At 40.3% G+C, this 21,250-nt stretch overlaps 1 long non-coding RNA gene across 1 annotated transcript; it reads right to left on the reverse strand.

Annotated features, from left to right (window-relative positions):
- On the reverse strand, positions 1–6,607 carry LOC115401132 (uncharacterized). Its single transcript, XR_003932867.1, has 3 exons — positions 6,597–6,607; positions 1,458–1,462; positions 1–127 (listed from the first exon to the last, which is right to left on the reverse strand). It is a non-coding gene; the product is annotated as an uncharacterized LOC115401132 (long non-coding RNA).
- Positions 6,608–21,250: the final 14,643 nt, after the last annotated feature.

Below are 21,250 nucleotides of genomic sequence, written 5' to 3' on the forward strand. Positions count from 1 at the left end.
CAGTGAGCTCGGCTGTGTTGGCGCCTCTGCTGTGCACAATACATGCGCTTCACTGGCTATCTACAGTATACTGCACCATTCTGACATCTTGCAGTTTGTCAGTTACAAAACTCAGCTGAAAAATGCACTGAAATCTGACACATTTTTCATCTATGCACGTAGCTGCAAAAAATATAAATAAACAAAGCTGATAAGGACAAAAAATATGAAATACAACTGGTAGAATTGCTTTTGCCCTGAAATCATGGGAACCCCTTAAACACATCATTCAACTGTGCTGCAGTGCAGGAGTTTGACTGACCCAGTATGTTAAGAGAGAGCGAGTGAGAGCGAGGGAGGTGGAGGAGGGGAGAGGAGAAAGAGGTGTAGATAGCGCCAGTGCGAGAATGAGGGAGAGAGGGTGATTCTCAGCCCACTGCTACTTCTGCTGCCGTCTGTGCTGTAAAGCTCCACATTTGTATTGTTAGCCTTGTGAATTTTAGCTCCCCTGAGATCGTGGCCCTCTCTCCTGCCTGAAAATACTGCAAGTTTGGGGGAAAGTTGCAGGCATTTGTGCTGCTCAGCAGTGCGCTCCAGTCTTTGCTTCTCTATGTTGGAAAGATTAACACATCTGTGCCGTTATCACTCATTTCAAGGAAGGGGAGGGAAGAGCAGGAGGCATCCTTTCGTAAAATGAAATATAGAGCACAGCGTCCCTGCTGGTATTCATTTCTTTTTTTTTTTTCTTTTTTTTTTTTAGTACCACAGTAAGAGGTCTACTTTGTGCTTCAGAATGGCCTGTAATGAAATTCCTATGGACTATTTTCTTATTATTCTCTTCTTCTAATGGGGTGACATTTACACAAAGTCAAACATCTATTTCCCCTCATGTCTGCTAATTTAAGCCAATTCCCAAGTTTTCTCTTAACCAGTTTATCAGTCTTTGGTGCATGATTTTTTTTTTCCCATTCTTTTTCTATCTCACAGCTCCCGATCCATCAGTTGTCTGTTGGCCGTGTTGCTGGGCTGTGCGGCTCACATGGGTCTGGATTCCACTGACACCTGCTTAGTTCAGCCATGCTACACTTTTGATGATATGATACTTTTCTGGGCAGTCTCGTGAGGGTTTGTGTCCATCTATCTCTGTGTGTGCTATCCAAACTGCATTCTTTATTTTTTCTTTTTAGTTTTCCAACGCATCTACACGTGATCAGAGTGAATGGGTCAAACTAGTAGAAATAAGAGTGCCTTAACTGAGTGGTGAGACTAAACCAGTTTGACTGTTTTTGATTCGTGCATGCAGTATTGAGCCTCTGTTGTTTGAAGAGACTGCCGTTTGTTTTAAAGTGGTTTGTTGTGTCACATTCTCAGGAAAGCAGCATCCACAATAACATGCATAAGATCTGCATACCAAGGTTACTTTGGTTTTTGCGATTCACTGCAACATTTTGACATTTGCTGCTGATTTTATCTTTCACTTGGACTTGAAATGAAGCCCATTTAACAAACTGCTTCCATTAAGTGTCTCATATCAGCCTGGATCTTTCTATATTTTTTAAAGAAATTACGTTGAACATAAAGGAGACTGATGTCTCTTTTGTGCCAGTGTAGAGTGGTTTGACATTCAGCTGCTCTAGTCAGATCATCGATGGTTTACTTGGCCAAGGCCACCTGCTGGTTGCTTGTATCGCTGATGTGCCAGGTTGTTTAAAGTTCATAATGCGTCTCATGTAAAAGCAGCCTTCAGGGGGTTCATTGCTGTTACAAATTTAGGGATGTTCGGTATTCAGAGATGTAGTGAAAGCCAGATCGAGCTGCTGATTTAAAAATAAAAGCATCAAAGCATGAGTTAAATTTATGCCAATAAAACCAGCCTTGAATGGTGTAATGCAGACTGCTGTGCCAGCACACTCTACAAATTTGAGTGACACTGGAATTGTGAATGGAGAGGGAAATAAGTAAGAGGGAAGCAGAGGTGATGACTGAAAGGGATTAGAAATGGAAAAAAGGGGGATGTGGAGATGAAGGGAGAGAGCTGGGTTGCCATCTTTCTCCCATTTTCTCCTACAGTTTGTCTCACTGCAGTTTGGTTTATGTGGTTATGGACGGAACATCCCACACTAATGCTTAAAAAATGTACTACAGATTTAAGCAAAGTACATTTGCTTGTGATATGAATAATGCATGTTTTGGCAGGGTCAAAATGATGCAGGCCTACATTTACGAGGTCAAGTGAAGAGTAATGTCAAATTATATCATACCTGAGGCTGTGTAAGTGCTGCTTTTCAAACATCGTTACGCATGTGAGCAAAATATATGACTATTGGCTTGCAGGGACAGTACGCAGAGACAGAAACACATCCACACACAGAGAAAAAAGAGGATTTTTTTTTTAACACTACAATGATTGTATTTGTAATGGTCATTGTGCTCCTCACAATGTATTCACACCAAAGTGTGTAAACACGTGTGTCTCTGTGTATCTGGCTTTCTCAGGTCATTCAAGCTCACTGATTTCCAGTTCAAGGCTGTGGTAACAGTGCACAGAAAGGACCGGCAGCTGAGCAGTGAGAGGCAAAAAGAGGAGGTTTTAGTACATGTGATATGGGTACACTGAACAGGGCCGTCACGTGTGAGCTCATGTCTGTTTATGTTTCTTTAAGATGTCTATTAAGGCTCAGTAGCTTCCTCATTTGCATTTATAAGTAGTTCAGTTGTTTGTGTTGTTTGGAGTGTTTAGGTAGTCCAACTGAAACATTTTAAGATTGAGATATATACGTTTTTTTACATTTGACTGCAGCAGTAAATGTGTAAACAGACAAGCATCAGTGGCTAAAGGGGCCAATCCTCAACTTCATCTTTTATTCATGACAATTACAGATATTTTCACATCGTTTTCTAACAAACATTTCTTGTATTGGAAACACAAGAAAATCCTGAAATGCTTCTAACTTTGCTAAGCAGAATCTTGTTTTTAAATATGAAGAATTAGTGATTTTCAAATGATTCTTTTACAAACTGAGATTCTACCTCAAAGAACCAAAATGTGCATGCATGTGTGTGTGACTGTGCTATTGGTTAATGTGGTAGGACCCATAGCTACCAAAATTTCCCAGTGCCACTGATAGTTTCTTGTCCACTAATTTGATGTAAGCCAAATTTTGTGCTTGGTTAGTGGAGATAATGACGCTCATACATTGTGTGTGTGTGTGTGTGTGTGTGTGTGTGTGTGTGTGTGTGTGTGTGTGTGTGTGTGTGTGTGTAAAACGATGTGCATGGTGTTGTACTTGCAAAAGTGCTCTCTAAAAGCTGCTACAGCAGAGAGGGAGAGATTTGTGGGGAGTTTTGCCTAATGAGCAGGGATCACTTGCATTGTTAGCGTTAGCTCAACAATGCAGGAGTTAGCTTAATTAAGGCCCAGCGGCTTTTAGAGGATCAGCACTCCCCCACATAAGCATGCACCCACACGCCTACACATTCCTATAGGTCATATGTGTCTTGATTGTGAGATTCATCACTATTAGAGGTTTTTCAGCAAAACAGCTCCACATATCAGAGGGACGAACCACTTTCACATGTATTTTTAATGCTTCGAGCTTGCAGGAAATGTTTAATTGGTCATGGAGAGAACATGGCAACTACCAACTTCATGAATAATATATCCATGCAACCGAAATTGCAAAATCTACTTTCAGTAAAATTATTCCTTAATTCCAGGTTGTAAACACTTTAAGAATTTGAGTTTTCTACATTTATCGTTTTAGATGATACGGGATCAGAGAGCAGTATCAATGTCTACTCAGTCTATCCTGCTACATATACCAAGCAAATAGTCATGGTTTGTGATGCTGAATTTCGAGAATTCTTTTCTTAAGCCCAAAGACAACATATAATCCATGATATTTCACTGAGCACAGATGGTAAGAAGACATTCAGAAACCAAAACTACAGATGTGCTTAATTCACTGTGGAAAAAGAAAAAAAAGAAAAAAGTTATTTTAGTGCTCGAAATTTATGGAGGTGCGTGTGAACGTAGGAGGAGCATGTGTTTTCCTTTTCGCAGTTTGGCTTCGTGCTGGTGTAAAACCAGGCTGAGGAACAGGAGCAAATTGATGGTAAGCACTCGTTTTTGGGGGAGGTATTTAAAGGTTTCAATGAAGTCAGGCAGTCAACAAGCGGCAGCTGTGTGTGTGCTTATGTGCATATTTCTTTGAACAATGTCTAGAGAGTATGTGGGCAGCGGAGAGAATCCATAATGCGGCCCTATAATTCAGACAAAATGCTGATTCACGGTCAGGCAGGACAAAGCAGCACATTTGCATGAGCGTGGGGGGCTGGTGTTGCAAATCATCCTCCCGTGTGTGAAACATGTCTGCTTTGCCTGCAAATGTGCCGCCTGTTTTTTGCAAATATGTTCTGGCTGCATAGAAACCGAGAGCGTTTATACATTTGAGTATCAATAGGTTTGCGTGCAGGGTATTAAACCACGCCTGTGTGTGAATGAGTGAGTAGATGTGCAGCCGTTGCAGGGCGGCGAGGCCACATCTCAGCTGTGTATTAGTGAAGCTGAGAGCCCCGAGGTAAACACAAGTTGATGGGGAAGAGCATGTGTGATGTGTGCAAGTGTGTGTGGGACAGCGAGTGAGAACTGGGGAGTGAGATCCAAAAACAGACTGGAAAAAAAAAAAAAAAAACCCTCCACCCACTTCCCTGTAAGCTGCTGTCACTCTTCTTCCCACTATCTCCTCTTCCACCCGAGTCTGTTTTTCCCCCTCCTCCTTCTCTCCGTCTTGCCGCCAGAGGAGAGGGCAGAGTGTGATAAGAAACCAGGCAGGGGAGAAGAGGGGAAACTGATAAGATGGAAAGGCAAGGAGAAGAAAGGAGGTGCTGGGGAGATAAACACTGTAGACACTGTAGACAAGTGAAATTATTGACACCAGACTGAAGAATCAAAGAGGAGAAGTGGAGACAGAGAGGTAAAACGGCAAAAGGGCAGAGACTATTTTTAAAATGTCTGATGTATGAGCATGCTTAACCGCTTCGACTGAGTAATTTTCTGGGCTCCATGAATAATTTGGCTTGGAGAGTGACTGAGCGGTGAAGAGAGGAGCAGAGCAGGTGATGGACAGGCGGGCGAGAAGGATGAACTGTAAAATGTAAAGCTGCACTTTCCATCAGTGCAATTTGAACTGCCACCAGAGGCAGACGTGAGGGCAATTCATCATCATTTTCACCGGTCATTACACTGAAATTATTTTTGTTTTAAAGAAGAAGACGTCGCTGAGAATTTGTGCTGCAACATTGCGGCTTCATTTAATTGGAGTATTTAACTTTTTTTTTTTTTTTTTTTTTTTTTTTACCATTAGTTCCTTATAGGAACTTGACAAATGGTTGAGCAAAGGGGGAGAAAAAAAGAGTGGTAGCCAGCAAAGTGAAGAGAGACAGCAGTTACATGTAGATCAGTAGGAGCCACTGCCAGGATCTCATCGCAAAGTTATATTTTTTTGCTGCCGTGATTCAATCTGCTGATTGAAGCAGTAGACTGTATATCAGAGGTAATAAGCTCATTTTAATTGAGGGTCAGCATACAATCAAATGAGATTTGAGTTGTACACAAAAAATATAAAGTTCCGATTTTGTCTAGTTTAGTTGTCTTGATTTTGTGCTTTGTCATGCTTTCGATTCTTGTAAAGATCTGAAATCCAACCTGTCACAGTGATTCTTATCTAGATTAATGTTAGAAAAACCTGTCGCTCCTCAGTGCACAGGGTTTCTGTTTTCACCGATGCCTTGGCTCTGGTTTCAGTGTCCTGGTCTAGATGCTGGTTCTCTGTTTGGCTTCTGGGAGCGGACTGAACCTCGTGACAGGCCTGTTTTCGGCCACGGGCCATATGCATAGCAACCCTGTTATAGTTAGAGGACTCCCTCACTATAACCACACTCTCTTACTCGCTCCCTTCTTTCTCTTTTTCAACTCACATGCTTATCGTTCCCTCTATCTCTTGGAGCAGCGGTCGCAGCAATTGATGGATCGTGCAGGTCGGCGGGGTTGACAGGCAGGTTGATGTAAGAGACAGAGAGGAGAGACGAGTGTGCATGTGTGTGTGTGTGTGTGTGTGTGTGTGTGTGTGTGTGTGTGTGTGTGTGTGTGTGTGTGTGTGTGTGTGTGCATACGTGCGTGTGTGTGCGTGTGTGTTTTGATAGGGAAAGATGGCTACGCTCCTCGTCGCACGTGTTGTTTTGAATCTGCTCTTTTTGTTTTATGCCTTTATCCTTTATAGTGATCTCCTGAATCGCCTGATGCATCGACCCTCACTTGATTTTCCCAGCTGTGCTTTTCCAGGGATGTTTGGGAGCAGCAGAAACATAAAGCTAGAGATGAAAACCTAAAACCTCACTGCTGTTTAATATCGAAGCTCTGTTATGTGAAAAACAGAAAATTAAATGTAAAACCTATCTATCTATCTATCTATCTATCTATCTATCTATCTATCTATCTATCTCTGAATCAGCATTCAGTATTGAAAAGTCCCACTTTAAAAAGAGAATAAATCCCATTTTTTCCCGTGTTGTTATAGCCAATAGCTGGAAGCTATTGTATCATTATTTTATATCACCAATTTACAATATGCAGCACTCTCTTTTTCCTCTACCATAATTGTTTAATAGCTCTCCACTTTCATTTAAATACTATTTAGCAGATTACATTACAGGGCTTTACGGTAAAGAAGTATATTTCCCCTCTAATGTAATCCTGCAGGCCCCTTGCTTCAAACAATTAACCCTTTTGCACGTTGAATCTCATGCATGAGATGGGGGTGCCGCGGTTTTCAGCAGCATGCAGGTTTATGTGACATGCTGATGTGATTAAGTAAACCATTTAAACCATGCTGTGTGGCTCAGTGGTGAAAACACCTCTCTATTCAAGCCTTTATCGTGGCTGCAAGCGCTCCTGCAGGTGCTCTGCACGAGTAAAGTGATCTAAAGTGTTTACATATTGCTTATCTGTGTGAAAGTGAAGAGGGCAGAAGTCCCAAGACAAGTTAATACCATCTAGTTTATTTTCTGCATTTTAAACTCTTAACTGGATGAGTAAATGCTCAAGCATGCATGAGTAAACAGAGCTGGGGTTATTTTTAAGAGGGTGGAATGAACTGACACTGAGGTTGTGGCCAGAGGCTGTCGGCTATCTGCAGCAGGCAGAAGGAAGTAACCACGCAACAAAAGTTCATTGTAGGGGATATGAACTCCTGAGACACGCTGAAAGATATCTCCTATTTGGGATTTTGATACTTGTACGCAGAAGAAAAATAAGCAAAAACACCTTACAATGTATGCTTGTATGCACACGTAACGCGGTGACTTTTAAAAGGTTGAAAGTTAAAATGTTCTTGCAAGGGAAGATGCTTTACGTCTTGTATTCAAGAAAGAGTTGAATATAAGACGAAGTAAAAGGTGACAGCAAACTTTTATTCGGGATCTTAGTGGTGTGTTTCCAATTGTGTGTGTGTTCATTTGTGATTTGAAATGAGTTATGAATCATCAGTGTGGATCAAAACTTGAAAATTAGTTTTTTCTTCCTCAGAAGAAAATTTAAATTGAAAAAGTTTTAAAACTGCTTCACTGAGAAAAGTCAAAGTCTGCTTCTGTGATATTCCATCAAAAATATATATTTTCAAAATTACATTCCTTTTGAAATATGCTCCATTTGATCTATTTCACGAGATTCATTTATCGAAAACGAAATCTAAATCTTGTTTGTCTTTTTTCAGATTGTAATTCACTTTTTTATTGTCTTCCTTTTTGTCACCGGCGGATGCAGTGATTTTAATTAGCTGAGCAAGACAGTTTTTGTGTTACTGCTTAAACAATTGTGTCACAGCATGAGAGGAATTCTCTATGAAAACTCACTCTGTGTGTGTGTGTGTGTGTGTGTGTGTGTGTGTGTGTGTTCTTGTATTTCTATCCTTGTTGGGGCCAAATGTCCCCACAAGGATAGCAAAACGTGGAACGACGTGCCTTGTGGGGACCTTTTTCCGGTCCTAAGTAGGAGAAACAGTGTTTTCTTGACCATGTTGTTGTTACTGAAAAAAGTAAAAGTGCAAAAACATTTCTTTAGGGTTAGGCTTTGTTGTGGTGTGGGTTAGGGTTAGGGTAAGGGTCAGGGTTAGGGGCTAGACATGAATGGGAGTCAATGGACGGTCCCCACAAGGATAGAAATACAAGACTGTGTGTGTGTGTGTGTGTGTGTGTGTGTGTGTGTGTGTGTGTGTGTGTGTGTGTGTGTGTGTGTGTGTGTGTGTGTGTGCGCGCATGCATACGAAGAATCACGCATATGTGCGTGTGTGTATCTCGTGGGTCTAAGATTAGATTGGTCTGGGGAGACCCGATGGAACCACTCCCCTGAATTGAAGCAGACATCAGGAAAGCCTGACATGGCAAAGGGCTACTGCTGAGCTCGCACTGCTTTATTTATCACCCTTAGTGAGCATGTTTGCATATGAGGGTGTGTGTGTGTGTGTGTGTGTGTGTGTGTGTGTGTGTGTGTGTGTGTGTGTGTGTGTGTGTGTGTGTGTGTGTGTGTGTGTGTGTGTGTGTGTTTTCCAATATTTGGGCCACACACGACTTTCTTTGTGCGTATATCCCTCCGTAAGAGCATAAAAGTGGGGTGGGGTGTGTGAATGTGAATATTCACACATTCCCATGTGTGTGTGAGAGTTTGGATTTGGTCCAAGTTTTATGTTGTTTCCTTTTTTTTATATGTGATATTTATACCACAAGGACAGTGTTGAAGTCAGGGGCAGAATTTTGATGAAGTGTGTGTTTATTTGTCTTAGTGTGCGTGAGAGAGAGAATGCGTGTGTGTGTATGTGTGTGTGCGCGTGCGTGCATATTTTCTTATAACACAAGGACAGTGATGCAGAGAGGAGCTGCATACTAATTAAGTGAAGTCGAAGAGAGGGCCTCTGTTTTGGCAGGCAGAGCCACTCGGTAACAACAAGTCATTCACCTAATTTAGGACACACATACTTGTCGACACACACACAAATATCCACGATAACGCTGCACACAGAGGCTACGCCATAAAATGCTCTGGAAAGAATTTCAGATTTTCAGATGCTGGGCTGAACTTTGCGTTGTTTCATTCTCACTAGAGACTCATTTCTTTCTCTTTTTTTTTTCATTATTGTCACAGTCATTTCAAAATAGAGAGATGCCATAACTCTCAGTGGTTTCTGAATCAGCAGAGAGGTCATTAGAGATTCAAGGAGGAAGGATAGGAAAGGAGCAGAATGAAGGGAGGATAATGAATAGAGGGAGTAGAGAGACAGAGAGGGAGAGAGAGAGAGAGAGAGAGAGAGAGAGAGAGAGAGAGAGAGAGGGAGGAAGGGAAAGATCAATAGAGTGCATACTTTGAGAGCAGAGAATCTGCATATCACGGAGCAGGGCGAGGGAGGAGTGTAGGAGGGAAAAAAAAAAAACGAAGAACGAACACTGCAAGTTTTCACGTTTCTGCTTTCGCGCGTTGTGGAGGAAAATTGGGACAGAGGAATAAGTGAGAGAGAATGAAAGGTGATGACTAAAGAGGACTCCCTTTAAGTCAACTTCAGGGAGGGAAAAAAGCACACGACATGGGCGTTTCAGAAAGAAAGATAATGGAAGCAACAGAAAAGAGAAGCTGGGAAAGAAAGAAGGACAGTCACGCTGCCAGACGAGTGAGACTGACAGACTGAAGGGGGATTTGCAGTCTTTCTCAAAGATAAGCACACTGTTTTCTTTCTATCCTGCAAGCGCACACACACACACATTCACAGTAACAGAATGTGTGCGCGCGCACGCACACACACACACACACACACACACACACACACACACACACACACACACACACACACACACACACACACACACACACACACACACACACTTCTATTGCAGCAAGCTCTTGGCACCTGACAAAAGTTCACCCGCTCATGTTGCCATGGCAACGAGGACATTCGACGTTACTACCAGTACAGCCTGACTCTCAGCCTGACAAGAGAAAGAAAGGAGAAAAAAATGAGGAGAGCAGATAAAATAACTAAACGAACTTTAAATCATAATGTAAGACATATTAAAATTTCATGGTTGAGGGGGAAAACTTTTTTTTTGGGTGATCAGCGGTGTTCATTGTTGTGTTTTCAGTCATATTGCTCAGCAGGTTTGTTTGTGTTTTGGTTTTTGATGAGCCTATTAATATATTAAACTATATTAAAATGAGATATCATACAACATTCTATGTACTCTTATCATATTGGATTCACAAATTTTGAGATTTCATACACATATTTGTGTGTGCGTGTGTATTTCAGGACCAAGCAGCACAAATATTGCAGAGACATGAACCTGGTTACTCATTATGTGGGCGCCTAATCCTCCAGGACCAAAAAGCCAAGATTCCATAAGATAAATCATTAACTTTAAATGTCATGTCAGGGCGAGGTTACTCTGAGATTAGGGTCGAGTTTTGAGGTCAAACCAAAGAGCAGTTATTCTAGAAGTCACACACATTGTTTAACATATCAGTGTGAGTCACAATATGTACCTTCAAGTCAGTGCATGTTTGAGTGATCTAAATTCTTAAGATAAAGATTAGTTAATGTCAAGACCAAAAAGGAGAGAAATAAATACTATCATAATTAATGTGCCCCTGTGTTAAAAGATGATTCGGATGTTTTAACAAAAAGTGTTACATTGGAGGTGAGGTATCGGATCTGTATGGATGTGAAGATTGCAGCCAAATAAAAAAACTAACAGGTGCAACCTTTATAAGAAAAAAAAAAAAGAAAGAAAGAAAAAAAAAAAAACACATACAACCCTGAAAAACATTGTGTCTCAGCGAGCTGTCGGATAGTTTTTGATGTGAAAATTTCTTTTCATCTCCTTTTCGCCGATGATGCTTTGGGGGAAGATTTGACAAGCGTTTCAGCTGTTGCAGGTGTTTTCTCACCACCTGTTCCCAGACTGTATGCAGAACAAAAAAACAAAAAAAAATGCACGTCATTTACATATTACACGCCTACATTGCCTATAGACAAGGAACCCGCTCTCATGTATGAATGGAATCATGATATTTACAAAAAGCCTTTAAATGACAAGTTTTAGTGATCAGCAAGTTCAGCTCTTTCTTAACAGCACATGAAAATTTCAGCACATCATTTAACTGGTTCAGCCGATGTTTTGACGTGATTTTTTTTTTTTTTTTTTGTCATCATAATTCAACCTTGTGTTGTAATGTTTCACATGGCATCGTGTTGCTTTGTTGTCACTCTTGGGTGTAGGCCTTGATCTGGTTCTGCTAATCCTTGTAATGTTTCTAAATTAAGCTTTGTCTCCAAGTCATGTGTCGGGTTGTTCATACCTAAATGCTCGTCATGTTTTAATTTATTGTGCTGGTAGAACTTTGATGGTTTTATGCAGTAAACTGTGCTGTTTCATCCCCTGTTTTCATGCGGTGCAAATCAAGTTTGCTTCACGTATCCGTTTTCCTCAGTTACGTAACTGTTGTCCATGGTCCACATCTGGTCAATCTAGTTTAGAATCCCCTCAGGTCCTAAATGAATTTTGATGTATATTTTCCATCTCAAAGCATGCATACATTTAAAGTGGCACAGAATGGATGGACATATCCTGCCATCTCAGGCGTTGTCCGACCACGTCCTCATGTTCGCCTCTGGCTGTGTGCAGCTTCTTGTTTCCCTGATAGTTCTCTCCTATGTCTAATTTATCCCGGGTCCCTCCATGTGTGTTTGAGACCTCAGTCCTGTCTGTTTGCACTCCATCATGTTATGTCACACAAGTTGTGTATCTGCGTCTTCGGCCTTTCTCGTCATTCCAGATCGAGTCAAGTCTGTTGATGTCCGCTCTGGTTTGTGATCCAAGTTTACCAAAAAGGATAATCTTTCAAAACTCACAAAGAAAGTTGATGTTGAGTTGATTTGTGCTTTTAGCAAAACTGCTCAACGCGTCAGTGGGGGTATAAGGAAGAAAGACAAATAATTAATTCAACATTTATTCTCAAAGGACAATAATTTTTTTGCTGTTGTAATTTTTTAGTCTTTATTGGCAAGATGTGTTTGCTTCCATCAGAACACTGAATTTAAGATAGTTAGTTGTTGCATTAAATTATTTTTCAGAGATGCAGTTCAGTGTGAGAATAATGTAGGGGATAAAAGGGAGCAGTCCCAGACGTAAAGACTGTTTTATTAGCCCAAACGTGTATGTGTGCATGCACACACACAAACACTCGTTTCAAATGCAGTTTATGGAACACACAGCATTTGAAATGCTTTCAACTACAAGTAAGTGAAAAATAAACATTTGTCCTTTGTTTTTGTTTTTTTTTTTTCTACCTTTATGATCACTGAATAGTGTTTTACGATCTCCCTGAACTTTTCCTGAACTTTACTTCGTCACTCAAGATTTCACAACACGGTTGATGTCAGACGGCGATAGCAAGAAAAATAAAGAAAGCATTCATACGTGAACCTTGTTACAGCAGATATCTACTGCTGAACTTTGTGCCAAGCGAAAAACAACATGCGGCTCACAAACCAATAGTGATTAATCATTGAGCTAAAGTTAATGCATGGCATGTGAAAACTAGTCATCCTGGGTAAGCATTATTTTATGAGAGCACGTACTCACAGCACAGTGTGTGCACATGTGAATTTGGTCAAAGGGGGAGTGGAAATCTACTCCCGTCAAAGCACGCAGAGAGTACCGGCAGGATGGAAGACGTCCCTCGAAGGAATGACAAAGCAGAAGCTTGGAGTGTGAGTACGGGGTTTAAGCTGTGCATATGCGTTTGCCTCTTCATTGCTGCCCCCCCCCCCCCCCCCCCCCCCCCCCCCCCCCCCCATACGGGTGTAACATCTGTGCCATGCTTATGGGGAAGGCTGCATAATGGGAACACTTAGATAGGCCACCTGCATAATATGGCTGATGCAGCCAGTGGTGATATAACAGCTACAGACACTCACACACACAGCCGCACACCGAGAACAACAGCGACAGCGCAGTTTAATTGCTTGATGACTTTGTCTCCGAGAGGGCTGAATAACTATATCAGCATGGACAGTTTATTGTTCTGGCTTCATTTCTTAAACTTTACTACCACGAGGCTGAAAGGCATCGCTTTCGTTAAACCGTAAACCATATAATTTGGCAGCAGATTATCAGTTTAGGAAACGGGACTTATCAGAGCCATTACAAGCTACAATAAAATATGTTAGTATTTCACAATACAGCGAGAATAAAAAGAAAAACAGACACTTCATTTTGTGAATTAAATGACATTGAACAAACAAACTTTCTTCCTTATTGATAAATTATGTTCTTTCTGACATTTCTGATAGTGTTGATTTTAGAGTGACTTACTGTGAGGAAATTGAATGATCAGGACCACCGCCACCCAGAAACCAGTTTGCTTTGATCAACACTACGTCACTTATTCTCTGCAGTTTTTACTCACAACTTAAGATGCATGTCCAATTTTGGGAATAAAACCCTTCTGTGTGGAAGTTGCATGCTTTCTCGACGCACATTTGTGTGACTTTCAGCTACTCCAGCTTCCACCCACAGTCCAAAGACACTAAGTGTGTTTGTGTTCATGTGAATTTCTGTATTTCTCTTTGACAGACTGATAACCTGTCCTGAGTGTGTTCTGCTCCTAACCCGTTTGCTGCAGCCGCTTGCTGCTCTAAGTTTAAAAAAGCAGTATAACTACAAGTACATCGGGACCTTTGTCACCCAGTAACAAGCTAGCTTTGATCAAAACCATCTTACACTTATTTTTCATAAAGGAACGTGTCTCTGCACAGTGGTTTCATGGTTGACACAACTTTCCTACAACAAGAAGAATGAAGTTGAGTTATGTGTTTGGGACCTTTCTGTGAGGGGTATTATTTTACAGGATTGTTTCTAGCATGTGCTTCACCCCACTAGTCATTGATATGTTCATTTAAATGGTGACTCTAACTTGTGGGTAGGTGCGAATGTGTGATTGTCTCTCTCCGTTTGCCCTGTGGTTGACTCAGTTATTTGCATTGGCTCCACTTCTCCATAGATCTCCAACATAAGATTGGATGGATGGATGGATGGACAAACTTTACCTCATTGAAGAAAATACAGTTTTACAGCAAAGGGAATCATCATCTATAGAAAAAAGCAATAGAACCTGGTGCTACAGTAATATAACCATCATTAATAACCAATTAGTTTTAGCTGCTTTTTAGTGCGGCTGGGTTTGTATTATATATTTAAAAATGTCAAAATTGATCACCCAAAATGACATAAATACCACAGTGAAAAGGGCGTCTTAACTCACTAACTGACAATCTGGTCACTCAAAAGCTGCAAAAAAGACCAAATACATGTTTTGTTTCAAGAAGAAAACAGACATGAGATAAGTATTTATTGTTCATTGACTGTAAGTAATAAAGTAGCAGGCAAAGTACAGAAAAATAGAGTCATTTGTGTTGTAAAACGTTTTCCATTGGCGTTCACCCACACTCTCTTCCATGAGTGTTCGGTGTGTATGAAGCACTACCAGGCTTTCATTTTCACACGCAAAACCCTGGGACACCAGGTTAATTGGTGATGCTGCTGTCTGAGTGCTAAGCAGTATATCTGCGTGGACTATAATTACACCCTGCTAGACGCTTGTTAGGCAGACAAACTTACATTTAAGGAAACATCTTACAAAATGGTGCATTCCTTGAGATCGGAAACTGTATAAATGTCCAATGTAATGGCACTAATGCCATTAAAAAAGAGGCAGAGATACATGTTGATGATGGCAGGACACAAACTCAGTCATGTGCGAAACTTATTCAGCTTTTAAAACAGCCACACTCTCTGAAAATATGTGAAAATGAGCTGGAAAATCTGTATCTGAATGGAATTTCTTAGATCTAACTTGGAACATCTCCCACTTTAACACTTTTCTCTTGAAATATAAAGTGTTTGGACGCCATGCTAATACCAAATTGGTGTTGACTAGACCAGCTTTTGGTTTTCTTGCAATGAGATTGAAAACATAATGAGTGGTATCACAAATTTCTAGTATTTAATCTCAACTGGCAGGATGTGGAAAAAAACAAAACAATTCATGATGAAAGTAACTGCAGCATTTTCTGTGAATGTATAACAAAGCTCCTTATTTATACACGTATTTAATAAGCATAACCAAGTAGAAGTAAATGCAGCTGCAGTTTAATCCACCGATGTTTTGCTTTATATGAACCCACGGCATCTGAGCTGATTTCAGAATGTTACAGCCAAAATAAATCTTTCACGAGCAATCTGACATTTAAACACGTGACTACAGCGGAGTAAAAAGTCTACACGAAAACACTTTAGGGCTTATCGTTTGCATTGTGCACAACTTTATGGCTTTCAGGGTTCATTCTGCACGGAATTAAACTGCAGCATGTGGGCAGAGGAGCCACAGTTAGCAGCACAAACTAAACAAAGAATGCCGGAATCCAATTAAAATTGCATGAGTTCGAGCGTGCTCACGGGACAAAGACAAATGGATCGAATGCAATAACTACACAATATTAATTTTGGGAGCTGAAATTAACATTTTGAGAGGATTTTTGTACTAAATAATCTAACTACAGCTAAAACAACTTGACAACATCATGTTGAGGAATAAAATGAAGTGATACATTAGCCCTCTACAAAGAAGCAAAAAATAATGTTTACTCTGTTGTGCATACAGATAATTAACAAAAAAAAAAGTACACTATGCATGGCACTAGCAGAAGTGAAATCACCTTATAGCAACAGACAATATAGTGATTAATTTGTCCCAACAGGTGGCGGATTACTCACTTCCATAAACTGAGGCTAACATAACTGATTGTGTAGGTAAAAGCACAAACAAGAATCATCTCTAATCTCAAGCATTAGACAGAATATGTATGAGTATGCGTCCAAACAGCAGTTAAGCTTGCCATACCTTAACGCTGTCAGTTATTAATAGAGCTGGCATTTATCACTGGGGGGGGATACGTTAGTGTCGACATATAATCAGAGAGCTGGTGGAAAAATAAAAATCAGCATAAACACGTTTAATCAATCTAGACCTGAGAGAGTTCCTCTGTCACCAGCGGTGAAAATGTGATAACAGTTAAATGGGAACAGTATCAATAAAAGATCATGTGTACATTTCCATGAGAAAATATATGATTAATATCTGGTAGAATGTCAAAGTGCCTTTCTTCTGTGTTGGCGGGGAGTTTCCCTTTGTATACCGAAACGCACACAAACAGAAACATATGTGCACAAACACACATGATCCCGACTGGTTGGCAGCTCTCAATGTGGAGTGCCTAGTTTTAAAGTGACTAGATCAATACAGGGGAGTGAATTGCCAATTTCAGTTTGTTCTATTGAAATTGGCTGGTGCTGCATTCTAGTGGGAGAGCACCTGAAATTGGCAGTGGCAGAGTGGAATTGGATTTGTGGGGAGAGAGAGAGAGACTGAAGAGGGAGCAGAATGATCACAGGAACACTTGGACAATCACAGTCGTACGTACGTGCAGTTGCACGCAAAGATGCTCTTATGCTATAGTTGCACACGTAATAACGTTGAAAACCTGCGAAGACAGCGACACATCCCCTTTCACATCCTGCCTTATAAACGGCGATACTTACACACACTTGTTCAAAGCTCATCTCACCTTCTTCGATCGTCCAGTTCACCGCAATCTAGCTCTGTTGGAAGAGCGAACAATTCTGTGTCTGAATGGCTCCATGACTTGATCCTCTCCATTCTTTATATTGGGATTATATGGACTGAAGCTAACAACAACCTGCAGAGTACCGTGACCTTGTTGGACGTCTTGTCACAGAAACTGCACACGATTTCAACTGTAGTGATGCAGTTTTTTTAACAAGCTTCACAAGCTGAATTTGCAGATAATGTTGAGTTCCTTGAACTTTCACATCCAAATTATATTCAACAGGTGGGACTGAAAAACAAGGCCAAAGGTGGATCAATAAAGTCAAAGTCAAATCATCAATCAATCGATGAGTCAGTCTATCTGTCCATTTGTCTGTCAGCGTGACAGACACATGACATTAAATCAAGGACAGAGTGCAAACAACCTTGCCAGATCAGTCCGCCAACACAGAAAGACACAAGCAGTTTAAAGTCAGTCCTCACTCTAGAAAGTGTGTGTGCGGATTGTGAGATGTACCCGGTCTACCATGAAGTTTCACCCACAGACTCCAAGTAACATAATATAGGCATCTCTCATTGAAATCTTGTGCAAATGGTTCCTGGACCTTCCTCATAGAGAGCATTTTAAAGCTGCTATGGACGGTTTTCACACAGCATGTAGAGAAAGCAGCCATTGAGTGTTTTTCTGAAAGACACTAGCGGATATGGTTAAGAGGAGATGAAGCATAAATCAAACAACCTTGTGATTTGAAGCAAACCTGCTCTACCGACTGGGCAATAGTAGTTTGGGCTTTGGGCATAAAATCAAGGAAACTTCTTTCATCAACAGGTTATTTAGCAATGCTAATATTTAGTTTTGCTTGAAAAAAGGTCAAAGATTTCTTTTTTTTCTCTCTGCTTTCTTTGGCTCCCACTCAGCAGCCCAGAGGTGAGTATTCATCACAAGTGATGACCTGCTGCACAACGGCGACTGTGTCAATGTTAGTGTCACAACACAATTATCTGTCTTCATCCCACAAATCTCAGCGAGCACTTTCGCATGTCAAAAACGGTGCAAAAATGAGTCATAGTTCCACTATCCACTGCAAAGTCGGCAACTCTAGCCGTGATAAACTATGGAGCGCGGATAGCAGCGACAAGGTGAAGACTTCACTACAAGAATAGCTCAAAATTTAGGACAACGCTTATGTGTTTGTATCTTTCTGTATTGTAATATTTAGATTGGATGGTTGATTTATTCCTCATGTGGAGCCAAAGGAAGCATTCTTTTTTTTTTCATTAAACACAAGAAACAATACATTTTAGAAAAAAAGCATCAGTCCAAAAGTTATTGATACCTTTGACCACCTCTCAGTTTAGTCTCAGGCTACTGTTCTGACTGTAACTAACCAAAATCATTATTTGTTTAATCACTTAGCATTTATCTAATCCATGATTTTTGCCATTTGATGAGCACTTTGCAGTTTGCACACAGAGATGTCTCAGGGTCCTCTTGTGGTTTGTGGAAGTACGTAGCAGTGAATTAATCAAGAAAAACAGGAAAAGAGGGGACCCACGCAATGCTAGAAATGATATCATTTTGTAATGGCTTATCAGTGTATTCTGCAACATGGGATCTTGAATGAGCAGAACATATTGAAAAGCCTCATTTCAAACAGGTGGGCTTTCACACAGTGATAATGTATTTTTCCTCAAACAGGTCGCCATCTGTCACTGTGATGAGTGTGATGTGAAATAGTCTCCTCAAAGAGCTGTAAAGCATGATGAATATACCAAAGTATTTACAGGGGATAATGATAATTCACATTGCTTATCTGACATAATGGCTAAAGCACACCAAAAGAACAACTGGACTAAGAGTTAACACTTTCAGCTATTGGAAAAGTAAATATGGATCGAGACACCTCCAGACACATCCGAGTCAGTGGACTTTGGACTGCGTGGTTAGGACCACTAAATAGAGCCATAAACATTTTTGCTTTGTTGAGCTTTTAGTTTGATCGGATGTCCCATGAAGGAATATATTAACAGATTTCGGTATATCTCTTCCTAAAACCAGTCGCAATACTAATACTAATGATAATATCCTGCTTTATGCAAGTACTGTGTTTGGTTTAATGACACCTTGCATAAATTGAGCTGCATTGCATGCTCATATGAATAGAGTACACTTCTACATGAAACGTGTGAAGGATCTGCTAAAATTTGTCCACAGCAAGTCAACGGAATTGTCATTTCCTTGTTCAAATACTGCAAAACCCTAGAAGGGGCACAAAATGGATGATATTCTATAATAAAGTTCACAACTAAGAGTTCTTGTGAGCCAACTGGGGACCTGTGTCTCCCGACAGTAACAACACAAAGAAAAAAAATAAATAATCACAGCAAAAAAAAAAACAAAAAAAAAAAACAGGAATATTTAGGACTGTAATGGATTGTGTTATTGTTTTGTGCAATCCTTATTGCACGTGAGGAGATCAGCTCCAATGTTTGTGTGCTTGAAATATGAACTTTTTAATCCGATTTTATATGTGCAAACTTTCAAAGGATCAATTGAAAAATACACTTGAAAACAGTGTGAGCATTTGAACCATTTGCATTTGTTTTTTTGTGTTTCTGCTATCAATATTTGACACCAGATGAACATATGAGTGGATATCCGAGTACAATTACAGGGATGTAGCGACGGCGCGGTAAAGATTACTGCTGTTGAGTAACATTTTACAGTACATAAAAAAACCAAAGCCAGATGTTGTTCTCGAGGTAAACTGTAACCAATATAGCAATACAAACTTTGACAAGCATAACACAGACAATCGCGAGAATTGTGGAATCAAAGAGGATCGAGAGATCGATTACAAAACGCTGATGTGGTGGTAATTTGCAAAAGGTTATCTAACTTTTTACGACTACAAGGTTTGTCGGATGAGACTTTAACAAGGACAAATCCGTTTTACACCGGGGCTGTAAAGCAGAGGTGATCATGTGACCACAATGCATCCTGTGGATTATAAGAGTGCCTCTGGCTTGTGTTGCACATTTCAGACACCACTGAAGAGAGCCAAGGTAAGACCACCACTGCAGTGTGCTTTCATGTCTATTATCACATGATAATACACTTATTACAAACAAATATTATCTGCAATGCTGTCAGTCTCTGTCACTATAGCATTTAGTTCATAAAACAGCTTCATTTACAGACATCCTGAGGAATGATTATCATTTTGACATAGGTGGGGTTTAATAACTACAATATCAACAAATGATAATTGGACGAATTGATCTGTTTTTGAAGTCACGGTCAATATTGATGTGGGTCTGCAAGAAAGGGATGTTTGGGGCCTTTGTTTTGTTTCTTTGTTTGCTTTTGTTTTCAGCGTTTTGTTGCTCACAGATGTTTGAATTATGCAGTTCTTCTGACATTAGCACAGACAGCCTGCAACTGCGTTAATGGTAATGTTGGTTATGCACAGCTCTCTGCGAGCAGAGTAAAAAGAAATCTACTGTAAATTGCAATGCAGCTTAGAGGAACAGATGTCTGTGGAGAGTTTTGCAAGCTGATTTTATTTATTTATTTACTTTTAGCTCAGATACACACTACACTGATGCACAGTGTTTTTTTTTCCTTTAAGGCTTAAACATAATTACAGGAAACAAACTGCCTCTAGCTTTTACTTTTGCGCATACTTTCAAGCGCATTTAACCACTGAGGTACAAGTAGTGCGTTAAAGTTATCATGAAAGGTTATATCTCTATATCAGAAATTTCAAACTGCCTGAAGCTATGGGGAAAACACCAGTAAAGCAAAAAAAAAAAAAAAATAAAAATAAAAAAAATATATATATATTGCTGGGGGCCGCTGGAGAGGTAACATGATAACCTGTATGGAAGCTATTTTTAGCCGATTAGTAAAAGTTAAAAAAAGAAGCGGTTTAAACCCAGAAGGGTTTGTCCTGTATGAATGCTTCTTGTCTGCGTATTACCTCGCATGTTCGCAGACGTCTTTCTATGTTTCTACCGGAAGCACAGCTGATTGCTGATGCACAGGGGCGTGCACACATTTGGCTCTCCATCGGTGCCTCTCTGTGCCCTCACCTGCTCTTCACAGCACATTAAACAGGACAGCTATAAGCCTCTCAAACACCCAAACAGAGATATACCCACCCACACATACAGACATTCACCTTGCCTTTGTCGCTTGGAGTACACTGGAGTGAAGCCTAATTACTTGAGTGATTTGACAGGTGCCTTTGCAAAGTCCATCTGTTATTATCCTGTTTAAATCACTTCCTGTCTCCAAGTTGTTATCTTCACATTTTTATTTGTCTCTTGCAATGGGAAATTGTACATCGTATGTGTTTTCTGAATACTTAGATTTTGTGCATATGTGTTTGATTGTGTCATTAGGTTGACACACTTCTCAAAGATTTGACATTTCACCTTTGAGAGACACTGGTTGTTATAACTGGATGTTAATTATATTGGAATTTTTAAGCACTAAAATGTGTTTGTGTGTGTTTATTTCCTGATGTGCATTAG

The sequence above is a fragment of the Salarias fasciatus genome, chromosome 14 (assembly GCF_902148845.1).
Source record: "Salarias fasciatus chromosome 14, fSalaFa1.1, whole genome shotgun sequence".
Classification (NCBI taxonomy): domain Eukaryota; kingdom Metazoa; phylum Chordata; class Actinopteri; order Blenniiformes; family Blenniidae; genus Salarias; species Salarias fasciatus.